A 13224-nucleotide genomic window follows, 5' to 3' on the forward strand; every position below is an offset into this window, starting at 1 on the left:
ATTAAACAGAAATCAGTCAAAACAAATCATAAGACTGCATTATAATCAAAGAAATATATACGACGAAAAGGAAAATACAGCCAAACTCTAAAAATCTGCAGTTTGTGGAAAACCAACAGAAAAGAAAACCGAAAAGAAAAGGAGGTCGAAGATAATTTAAAGATATCAGGCAGAGTTTTAAATACACAAGACGCTTATTTATCTAAACTACATCTGCAAATGGATTGATAATTTTTTTTGTTTATCGGTTGTCTTTGTCACCATATTATACATATTTTTTACAGAAATATAGACTATAGATTTTGTTGTAAATGCATCCTTTTTCTTGTTGTTTTTTACCTAAGGTTGATGAACCAATAAGAATAAATGACAATAGAGTGTTTTTTCTGAATAAAGTTCAACGCAACGGGACAATAAATGAGAAGACATTTGACATTTCCTTCCGTTGTCGGATATTACACGTAACGGTAAAAAAACATCATCTACATGTCAGTTAAGAGTCTTCACTGATACAGCTACTTCACAAATCACGCCTCTTTTGGGGAAATATTCATTATTCATAGATATATTGATTTGTTTACCTAGTGGTTCCCAGATATAATTCGTCTAAACAACAGCCCAACAATGTTAGATCTGTAAATTTGCGGTAGCAAATCTTCCCTGGCAGGGATTCGAACTCATGCTACTGAGATATCGTGGCACCAAATCGCTTTGCACTAAGCCCGACGCGCTAGACCACTCGACCACCTAGGCTCTATAATAATAAAGCTTTCGGTGGCCGGGTGTTACCTTTCCTCGTCAGTTTTTATCTAGCGTCGTAACACAGTACATGATATATAAGGCATGAAGATGGAATTGTTACAGATCAGCTGACTTATCTGTTGTAAAGGATCATACAAATTAATGTAAGATGCAGTCACAGAAATAATTATATTATAAGTACGTCTGAACCAGTGACGACTCTACAATATATATATATGGTCTCTATGTTTCATTTCATAAAGACACAACTTGGGAATTTTACCAGTATAATTACACATAGAGAGCGGCCAAATTGAAAAGGAAGACCCAACGTGATGGGATGAGTAGTACAGAATTTTAAGATATGTTTAAACTCTTAGAAGTTCGAGGCATATAAATGTTGAAAATGTGCAGCACAGCCCTATATTTTGATCTTTGAAAACAAATAAGTGCATAAGACTTTTCATTCTAGGATGTAATTTTTTCCGAAACTTCATAGTAAATATGGCATAGTTTTAGCCATAAATGGAGTTCCTATTGGAAATTGCCTTGTCTATATTTACAGAAGTGCAACCTATAACTTGATTTTATAATCAATTATTTAACCTTTTTCCAACATAAACAATATTGCCATTTCAAAGCTGTTTGTTTCAGGTTAAATCATATTTCATGAACAATTCCTTATATTGGTGACCCACGCTTTGAAATAATTAAATATACATTCAATGTGTTTTTTCTTGTTTATACACTTTACACTTATGAAGGTTTTAAGTTATTGCAGTTTGAGCAATATTAACATTTGTAAAAATCCTCCTTGTTAATTCAAATTATACTGCCGAAATAAAGAAAAGTACAAATTTGACCTTTGATACTGCATTCAATTAAGCGTATTTGGTAGTAAACATATATGACATTCTTCATGCATATATTTGATCACTGGGACGGATTTGCCTTTTTCTTTAGTTTTTATCAGCTCTCCAACACTTAGGCTTTCAACTCTCAAATATATTTTTGAGTTTTGGTGTCCTTGCATCATTAAAAAGACATCAATTGTCGGAATGTGCATATGGAACAGTTAAATTGGATACTGTTACTATACTGTCAAAAATTATTAGTAAAGGAATATTTCCAACAACAACAAAAAAACGCAAAAAGATATGCTAAACAATTAATTGATAATTTTGTCAATGAGGTCAGGAATATGACAGTTGTTTTCCATTCGTTTGTTGTGTTTGAGTTTTCGATTTTGCCAATTGTTAAGGGACTTTCCATTTTGAATTTCCCTTGGAGTTCGGTATTTGTGTTGTTTTACTTTTAACACAGTAAATGCTAACACAACAACTTTATACAGTCTTGTTTGTGGTTTATTTAAATGCGAGGTTATGTTTGTCACAAAAATATTCCTGCTATGATAAAGTATTTCATGACAGACTATCAAATCGTTTCAAGTAGAAGTGATTAGGATGATACTTAACTTGCTTTATACATTTTAACAACTAACCGTGACAACTTCATGCTATCTTCGAAAGCATAAACGTGTTTATTTTAATGATAACCTTTAAACAACTGTTGAAGAGAAAATAAACATTGTCGCACTTGGATTTCCTTTGGTCGTGTCTTTACCTGTTTACTAGTCCAAGTTAACACAGTTTCGTTAACTAATTTATATCATAATATGAAGAATTAAGATTTCATTTAACAGATAATCATTTGAATTGCATGAATGTGCTCACCGCTTTAGATTTAGATAAATCAATTGATGTTATTATGTCATTATTATTTTTATGAGCACATTTTATCCTAATAGTTTACAAATAGTAGACTTATTTCGTTTGATTGGGGTCTCATAAATATATAAGTACCACCAGAGTAATTTTATAACAGAGTCAAACGCACATATAAATGATTTTATAGAGCGTATCGATAATTCAAAATATATTTTTCTTGTAAAAAAAGATTTATGAAAAAATGTATTTTTTATTGTTATTTTGCAATTTCATCAAACATGTCCATGACCAATCCGCATGTCGATATCGACAATGTCGACACGACATCGATTCAAAATCGAAGAATTAAGGCACTCAAGTGATAACTAGGTAGATATATCAAACATGGTTACACACAAAGACCGTAAAAATACAGAGACAGTACAAAAATAACTGAATATATAATGTTTAAATCCATTGGATGTGAATTGATTTTTTTTTCTAAGAAAGCATTATTTATTTATAAGATTGAACTTGATTTTAATAGCCTCGGTTACACTCATATCGGTACTTGTGTTTTTGTTTATTTGCTTTCCAACTAAGTTTAACATTTTCTATAAATGGGTTGATTCTCTTCCACTGTTCCATATAAGAGGTAAGAGTTTAGTGTTCATAAACATAGTAAACCTCGCCTCAGTTATTTAAATAAAATTATGAATACTGTTGATATTCGTATATCTCATTTTGAAAACAATTCTGAAATAAATAATAGGGTTCATGATATACCAATTTCTAGAATTATAAAAGAACTCTTAAGTACTCGCAAAGCCGTTTGTGTTCGAACCGGCAGACAAAGCAGCCAATAATGTAGTGGTGGTGTGACGCATATACTACACGGAAGTTCTTTAAAACGAAATTATCAGTTCTTCTACATTCAGATCCGTACGCTCCACAGAGAGTCAAATTGTAAACAAGCACATCACTGCCACTACCCAGCTTAAAGCCTCTTCCGAACATTTGAAAGTCTCTACTATGTACTGGTTACCTAAATTACACAAGCCATCGTTTAAATTTCGATTCATCTCCGCATCTAGTAAGTGTTCTACTACTAATCTGTCAGTGTTTATAACTACCGCCCTTACTACTATCAAAGAACGTGTTATTAACTTTTGTAATAAAGTTTATGAAAATGATGGTATTAATTATTTTTGGGGTGTTAAAAAATCTTAGAGGTTTTAGATAAAATACGTGCTTCTGATGGTCCTTTTAATTCTGTTGACATTTATGATTTTTCTACTCTGTACACTACACTTCCACACAATCTTATCAAGAAAAAGTTTTCCTATATAATTAAAAGGTCTTTTGAAAAAACTCATTGCAAATTTATTTGCTGTAGCTCGTTTAAAGACTTTTTCTTTAACGAAAAAGGAAAGTATGGTAGATACAGTTACTGGAAATGTGAAGATATGATTGAAGCTTTAAAATTTCTCCTGGACAACATATATGTACGTTTCGGCGATAAAGTGTATCGACAGGTAGTTTTTATTTCTATGCGCACTAGTTGTGTCCCATTAATAGTAGATTTATTCCTGTATTGCTATGAATAACAGTTTATGACCAAACTCAGTAAAGACACGTCATTGTTACTTTTGGTTGACACATTCATCAATACCTACCGTTGTCTTGAAGATTTTTTTTCGTTAAATAATCCAGAGTTCTCTAAATATACTACCGAAATTTACCCAAAAGGAACTTACTTTAAATAAATCTAACATAAACAGCAGTAGTTGTCCTTTTCTAGATTTAGACATTTCAATTTCTAAAAGGAAACTTCATTCTAAAATTTACGACAAAAGATACGATTTTTCATTCCCTATTGAATATTTTCCTTTTTTAAACGGCAATGTTCCTTTGGCTCCATCATACGGTGTTTTTATATCCCAACTCGTTCGTTATGTCTGTGTGTGTAGTGATGTCATAGATTTAACGAACGTAATCAATGCATCATTGGTAAATTATTAAGTCAGGGATTTCGTTACCATAAAACACTTAAAACATTTACTAAATTCTTTCATAGATACAAAAGTTTGATTAGTAGATTTGGCTGTACCTGTAGAAAACTGATTAAAACGGTATTTCAAATCCTAAATTTTACGGTAATATTGTACTAAAAGCGCGAAAATCACTATGTGATCCGTGTAAACTCATCGAACCTTTAAACAAACTTATTAGTAAAGGTTATCTTATCTATGTTGTAATAAGATCTTTGAATATTGTTTATATTGGCACAAACATCTATTTTGTCATCAACAAATTAAAACATAACTAAATTTGTATTTGTTTCGAATGGATTTTTGGATGTATAAATACACATCCACGTTTATTTTTTTATTTAGAGATTGTTTTATCTATATATAACATGATACATATTTATTATAAGGTTAAATTCTTACGATCCTACTGCCTGTCGATACTTTTATTTTGGCATTGCACAAGTCAAGCCTTTTTTGACTGTTCATTGCGTTAAAACACTAAATCCATGTGATGTGTTTTTAATGATTTTAGTCTCTGATACATGATTTGCAATTATTATATTTAAATTATCCGGTGTTCGTTGTTTTATTTAACCCCATTTTGTCCCAGGTTAGAGTTGTTTTTTTGACACTGTTCCTATATCGTTTTTATAACTACCTGTAACGTCTATGTTATATAGGCACCTCCTTTTCAATATTGTATTTATATTGTGTCATTGATCAAACTTATTCGTTCAGTGTATAATTATTTGTTTTTGTTTAAATGTCTTTTTGATCGAGTTAAGTCATTTCAATTGATTCTTTATAGTGTGTCTTTTTATGTTGTAATGTTACACTTCTGTCTCAGGCTAGGGTGAAGGTTGGCGCCTGTTAAAACGTTTAAACCCGCAGCATTTGTATGCACCTGTACTAAGTCAGGAACCTGTTGTTCAGTGGTTGTCGTTTGTTGGTGTGGTTCATAAGTGCTCCTCGTTTCTCGTTTTTGGTATAGAGATTAGACCGTTGGTTTCCCTGTTTGAATTGTGTTACACCAGTCATTTTGGGCCATTTAGAGCTTGCTGTTCGGTGCGAGCCAAGGCTCCGTGTTGAAGGCCGTACTTTGACCTATAATTGTTAACTTTTTATACATTGTGACTTGGAGGGAGAGTTGTCTCATTGGCACTCATACCACATCTTATTTATATTTACTGCAGGGTTTGTTGCTCGTGGTGTGTGGATGCATTATAGGGGTAAATTCAGTAAAAAATCTCCCATTGACTGTAATTCTAATCTATGTCTTGAATTAAATTTATACCTGATTTACCTTTAGAAATTAGAAAATTTCATATATCATTCATGAAAGTACAAATGAAGCCCTATCATTTGCAACAATAAAAACATAGGATCATGCGGCATTTTTGGGCATTCACATGGCCTTGTTTACAAACACTGTAGATTCGCACTTAATTCCTTCACTGACCCCCATTACTTTTCAACCCTGTAGTAAAAAAATTTAGGATATTCAGCATTTATTTTTTATTTTTTTTCAACTCTAGTTTTTATCCATCTATCAAAAAATATTTATAAAGTGCTTATTTACAACTTGTTCTACAACTTTACATGGTGAAACACAGCTAAAAAAAATACACTGTCAAAGGGAGGTAATTCTGATTTTCCATATGATTTTACACATAATGAGGAGAAATATGTGCAAAATGTGTTGTAAAATGGGGGGAATATTTATGCCTTTCATTGATATCATAACTCTCAAGTGTAATTTCTATTGTTTCTTTCAATCTGGACACAAAAACTGATTTTTACCATATACCCCATGCTTCCTCTCACAGTACACTCAGTGCATCTTGGATAGCCGAGTTAAACATAGAAATTTGTGTAAAAAACAACTTCAAATGGTTCCAAAATGCTTCCATTACATTAATATACACAGGAAATAAGTTTTGTGATTATTGTGTGGCCTTGGACAAGTACAGTGACAGAATGCATATTTTCCTATAGGGGGTAAATTCAGTAAAAAATCTCCCATTGACTGTTATGCTAATCTATGTCTTGAATTAAATTTATACCTGATTTACCTTTAGAAATTAGAAAATTTCATATATCATTCATGAAAGTACAAATGAAGCCCTATCATTTGCAACAATAAAAACATAGGGTCATGCGGCATTTTTGGGCATTCACATGGCCTTGTTTACAAACACTGTAGATTCGCACTTAATTCCTTCACTGACCCCCATTACTTTTCAACCCTGTAGTAAAAAAATTTAGTACATTCAGCATTTATTTTTTATTTTTTTTTAACTCTAGTTTTTATCCATCTATCAAAAAATATTTATAAAGTGCTTATTTACAACTTGTTCTACAACTTAACATGGTGAAACACAGCTAAAAAAAATACACTGTCAAAGGGAGGTAATTCTGATTTTCCATATGATTTTACACATAATGAGGAGAAATATGTGCAAAATGTGTTGTAAAATGGGGGGAATATTTATGCCTTTCATTGATATCATAACTCTCAAGTGTAATTTCTATTGTTTCTTTCAATCTGGACACAAAAACTGATTTTTTCCATATACCCCATGCTTCCTCTCACAGTACACTCAGTGCATCTTGGATAGCCGAGTTAAACATAGAAATTTGTGTAAAAAACAACTTCAAATGGTTCCAAAATGCTTCCATTACATTAATATACACAGGAAATAAGTTTTGTGATTATTTTGTGGCCTTGGACAAGTACAGTGACAGAATGCATATTTTCCTATAGGGGGTAAATTCAGTAAAAAATCTCCCATTGACTGTAATGCTAATCTATGTCTTGAATTAAATTTATACCTGATTTACCTTTAGAAATTAGAAAATTTCATATATCATTCATGAAAGTACAAATGAAGCCCTATCATTTGCAACAATAAAAACATAGGGTCATGCGGCATTTTTGGGCATTCACATGGCCTTGTTTACAAACACTGTAGATTCGCACTTAATTCCTTCACTGACCCCCATTACTTTTCAACCCTGTAGTAAAAAAATTTAGTACATTCAGCATTTATTTTTTATTTTTTTTCAACTCTAGTTTTTATCCATCTATCAAAAAATATTTATTACAAACATTATCTACCAATCAGAAGAGCACATGACTTCAGTTTTATACAGAAAGCTCTCCCCTAATGGGCGGTCCCTGATGACGTATATTTATTTACTGAATTTACCCCTATAATGTGGCCCCGTGCTTGTGGTAAATGCCCTTATATTTTACAATTATGGGTTGTTTGCCTGTGAGAGAGCTTCATATGTTTATTATATCTTTGTTCTTTATTTGTTAATTCAATATAATGGTGTTGGGATGTATAAATACTCATCCACGTTTGCTGTTTTTATTATTGTCCCCTGCTATGGTTTTACTTAGATTTTTTATAATCTCTGTTTTTGCCCTGTGTTTGTTATATGTCTGTTTTGTATAAAGTCTTTTCGTCGGGCATTTTAGAACAGTTTTTGTAAGAGTTCTTTTACTGCTTTGCCTATTATTTCTTATTCCGTAATTGTGATCCTTATTCAATATTACAACCTTCTGTCTTTTTTTATTTTTCCTATACCCCTGTTTATATAATCATGTTATTACGCAATGGAAATAAAATGAAAAACAATCCTACTTCTAGGATATCCACAAGCTTAAAAAATCGAGTTTCTAATACAAATTCTACAGCAGCCTATCAAAATTATCCTACTACATTTAGCACTGTTTACAATTGTGTCAAAGGAGGCAATGCCTAGGCAGCCAGATTGTTAAACAAAAATGAACATGGATATCCACAAATTTTCCGGTGCAATGCCAGAAAATGACTGACCTGTTCCAGATTAACTTCTCACTATACTGTTAGGTCAACAGCGAACGGGAGAAATTTTTCGCTCTCCTTTCCCTGTGACATTACCTGAAGCCTGTTGTTCAGTGGTTGTCGTTTGTTGGTGTGGTTCATAAGTGTTTCTCGTTTCTCGTTTTTTTTTTAAAGTTTATACCGTTGGTTTTCCTGTTTGAATTGGTTTACACTAGTCTTTTTGGGGCCCTTTATATCTTGCTGTTCGGTGTGAGCCAAGGCTCCGTGTTGAAGACCTATAATTGTTAACTTTTTAAACATTGTGACTTGGATGGAGAGTTGTCTCATTAGCACTTATACCACATCTCCTTTATTATTAACTCATCAGATCGATACAAAGCAGAAAAACAAGAAACAAAATTACAGACCGGACGTGATAGTGTATTTATATATCCTTACAACAAAAAAGACACTAAGTACAGATCTTGCAGTTACTGACTGCAAGTTCAAAGTCAATAACAACTTATAAAAAATCATGTATCTAGCACTAAAGTACCAATCACTGCATAGCCAACTTCCAATGGATATCGTGTAACGACTTTATTGACAGCCAGAGATAAACATTACATTGTACAATTCCAAGATTCAGGTATCGACAGATTGTTGAACCGTGAATGTGCAATATTCATACCAATAAAAAACAATATTTAAAGATCTAATTCCAGTGTTGAATTGGTAACCTTTTAGAACAAGTTTATTCAAAGGATCGATTAATTTACCCGGATCGTATCTAAATTTCCAGGCTCGGTAAACAACATCTTCGTAATTATAAGGATGTGCTATCCCGTTTGAAATGAGTGTTTTACAGGTACAGCCAAACGTACAAACCAAATCTAAAAGAATTTAGTAAAGGTTTTAAGTAATTTGTGGTAGCGAAATCCCTGACTTAATACAATACCAGTAATACAAAGATTACGTTCATTGAATTCCAACACGTCGCTACAGACACGGGCATAGCAAACGAGTTTTGATATATAAACACCGTGTGATGGTGCCAAAGGACAATATCATCCAAAAAGGAAAATTAACAATAGGAAAAGAAAATCGTCCTTTTTGTCGTAAATCTTACAGTAGATGTGAAGTCATTTTAATTCAAAATTGCAAAGGGATAAAGCCAAGTTCCCTAGTACTTGTTTCATTCACAGGATCTAAAATGTGTTTTTCATATCTTTCTTCTTCTTGAAATTTTATATCATAGAATCTATATCATATGATTAAATATTTCTTAACGATTTTACACATAAATTTCCATGATATCAAAATGCTATTCAGCATTATATCTTGCGGTTGATCACATGTTAATACAAATTTGCAAGATTTACCCATTTTGTCAAATTTTGCATCGAAGGACTTTGATACAAAAAATTAATTAGTAAGGGTCCAATAGACAATACATAGCTTTACTTCAAACATAACTTATTTCGGTTTGGTTAACGAGGACCTTCTTATACATTTGAGGAATAATTACTAAAAAGCAAAAATTTGCAAAGATCGCGGATTTGAGCTATATTTTTTCAACTACAAGGGTGCATGATCTAAAGTTTTCAATTTTGAATGGTAGGTAATCTTTTGAGCTATTTAGCTATCACTACATGGACTATCTGAAGGCTCTTTATTGGTTTATAATTTTGTGATCTGTTTAGAAGTGACCCAATATTTTTTTATAACCTTAGAGAAAATACATTGGGTTGTGATGCATGTACTAATAATTTAGTTAACGATTGAGTCTTTTTTAAAATTGCCATGGTGTTGTAGAAACGTGCTAAGAACACGGGGAAAGCACTAAGATGCGGAAGCGTATTTGGACGTCGTCTAAGGTGCTTTTAGTAACTCATATGGCAAATAAAATAAAGCTCCTTACGTGACTTATAGTGCAAGAAGACGGTTTATTATTTATATGGATATATGTTGTAAGTAGGGTTCTGTCTTATAAAGTTAGGGCCTGTTATTTTACATGATGTTAATTTTTATGTAAATTTATGTCTCGGACAAGTTTAAAATATCAGTAGAGATCAACATTTTTTAATGACAGTTGTGTAATGTTAAGTTATTCGTTATTCTTTTAATTCCCTTCGACAAACAGAGACAATAAAACAATAAATATACTTGCTGAACATGTCAAGACCTAGGCATTGCGCCTAAGGGTATAGTCCAGAGTTTAATGCTCATTATCTTATGGGTGTGGCCTGTTATCTATTTCTTGCATGAAGAGATATATCTCGTATAATACTGCACGAAATATGAAACGAAAAAGTGACACGAAAACTGCGTTAATTTGATTGGCTTATCTAGCATCATGAGACGATATTACGACATTTCCTTTGGCTATTCGATAGGTCAATGATATCTTTCAAAAGTTAAGACGATGTACATTTCGTCTATGGCAACGGACATTCGCTAATTCATCAATAATATACAAAACACTCACACTTTTTACCTGGAAATCTTCTTTTTGTCAACTTTTATTATATTCTGAAGCGTACAAAATTTTTGAAATGTCTAACGTTAAAGTTTTTACGCCGGAAAAGGACATATGCCGTCATACTGGTATGTACAAAATACTAGATCAACGATTCGCGGAATTTTTAATTTAACACAATAAGAGTGTTGACCATAACAGACATAGGTTTGACAACTCGTGACAATTGGATATAGCATGATATCAACTCTAGTTTAAATAGTAATAATAAGCTCGCCACAGGCTCGTTTATAATTACATTGAAATTAAATAACCCGAGTTGATATCAAGCCATATCCAATTCTTACTCGTAATGAAACTTACCATCTCGTGTAATAAATTGTTGAATATTACAAAATGGATTCAGATATACCACCCTATACCAGAGATATACTCTTAACTTCTATGGTTAAATCCCTCTATTGTCGGAACCCATTTTACTAAAAATATGATTGAGATTCTAGATTACTAATTAAATCGTAATAACTAATTTCGTTATTCGTTATCATGGATTTAATTCGTGATAACGAATCTGAGGAATATGTTACCCAGATTTATGTTATTTGTGATCACGGAATAATTCCGTTATCACAAATTGTAATTTTCGTTATGACGGAGTACATTGATGATAATGATTCTGTGGAATTATATAATTCAAGATAATTTATTCCGTAATCTCGATTCATTAAGGTTTTTGGGAAATCCTAAATGGGCTTCCGTATTCTAGTGCACCTTTTGCTTTATCCCTGGGGAACAAGCACCGCCACTTTTTGGAAATTGTTAAATAGAATATTTGTATATAAGTTATATAAGAAAAAAATTAAGGTATCCCGTTATTGTTAAAATGATTATATTGTTTTCTATTTTACATTGAGATTGTCGGACAATATTTCAGTAAATTAGTTAAATTTATTTGACAAATTGTCAATTGTTCATATAACCAAGCAGTTGTGTTCTTCCGTTGTAGCTTAATAGAATAAAAAAAGAGCAAAGAAACCCACACAAATCGGAACTAAAGCCGTTTTTAACATGAAGTGAGGGAATTCAATCAAGAAGGTACAATTGGACTAGAAATGAGATAAAGAACAGCAATGAAGGCGCATTTGATTTTTTTTTATGATTAATTCACCGTCTCCGTCCTTTGTCATTTCAAAACTGACACTATCTTGCCTTGACACTACAAAAAGTTTGTTTTGCCTCTACTATATAATCTGTGACGTTTATAGATGAAATACAGACATACGTGCTAGTCCACTAAACAGTTTCACATACTAAAGTAGTTGAAAAGATCCCGACGACATGTCAGTGGTACCCTATAGTATTCACACTGTCTGTTTGTCCGTCCGTCAGCACTTTTCATGTCGTAATATAAGTCGAGATTGTCTCGATCAATTAACTACATGTGTTGTCATCAATTGTGTCATTCCCGAATGCAACTTGTCGAAGAATTGGTCTGTTCTATGATAAACACTAGACACAAGGATTTATTCACTCTTCTAAAGCACCTACTTTCCGTCAAAATTATTTGCTGTGAATCAATCTGTGGATTTATGAAGAGTTTTTTATGTTTATTATTTTGTTTGAGTCTTTTTTGTTTTATCCACACAGGTGTCCTTTTTCTGTAAGTTTCAAATGTCCTTTCAGTATCTGTCTCATCCCTCAAGTTAAAAATTTTTTGAAAATTCAGTACCAATTTCGAAGAAAAAACTTTCTCGGCGATATGCAGAAGCTGGTAATTTTTAATTATGTTTAATCTTTCACGATATGCATTTATAGTTTTTGTGATCATATGTAGGATATTTATAAGCAAGGTGGTTTATTTTTATTATTTTTACAGTCTATGAAAAAGTTCTGAGCCAAAACATAAAACTTGAGCATTGTCTTTCATTATTTGATGTAAATTCAATTTATTGTCCTTTAAACTATCGATTTTTGATTGGTCTGCACGAGAGGGTGACATTCAAAAAAATTGTCTCCTGCTCAGCCATGGGATAGAGTAAATTGTCTCCCTCGTATTAGCCAATCAAAAGCTGGAATTTTAATGTGAAGTATAATAAAAGAAGATGTAGTATGAGTGCCAATGAGACAACTCGCCATCCAAGTCAAAATTTATAAAAGTAAACCATTGTTTTCTTGTTTTTTTGTTTGCATAGAAAAAAAACCCACAAAAACTATATGGTTATCATAAAAACAAATATATAGATCTTTTAAGGGAAACTACACCAATAAAGAGTTGACTGACTATTTCAGCAATGTTTTATAAAGAAGTAGATAATTTTAATTTGCTATTTACAGTTTTGCTTTCTAACAGTTTCTTAAAAAATAAGGGCTAATTATTGTTGTTATCAATATTTTTCACATCTCTTTCAGCTTTAATTCAAGGGCAGAAACTCCACATATATAGCGGACTTTCG

Source organism: Mytilus californianus, unplaced genomic scaffold (assembly GCF_021869535.1).
Source record: "Mytilus californianus isolate M0D057914Y unplaced genomic scaffold, xbMytCali1.0.p SCAF_29, whole genome shotgun sequence".
Lineage (NCBI taxonomy): Eukaryota > Metazoa > Mollusca > Bivalvia > Mytilida > Mytilidae > Mytilus > Mytilus californianus.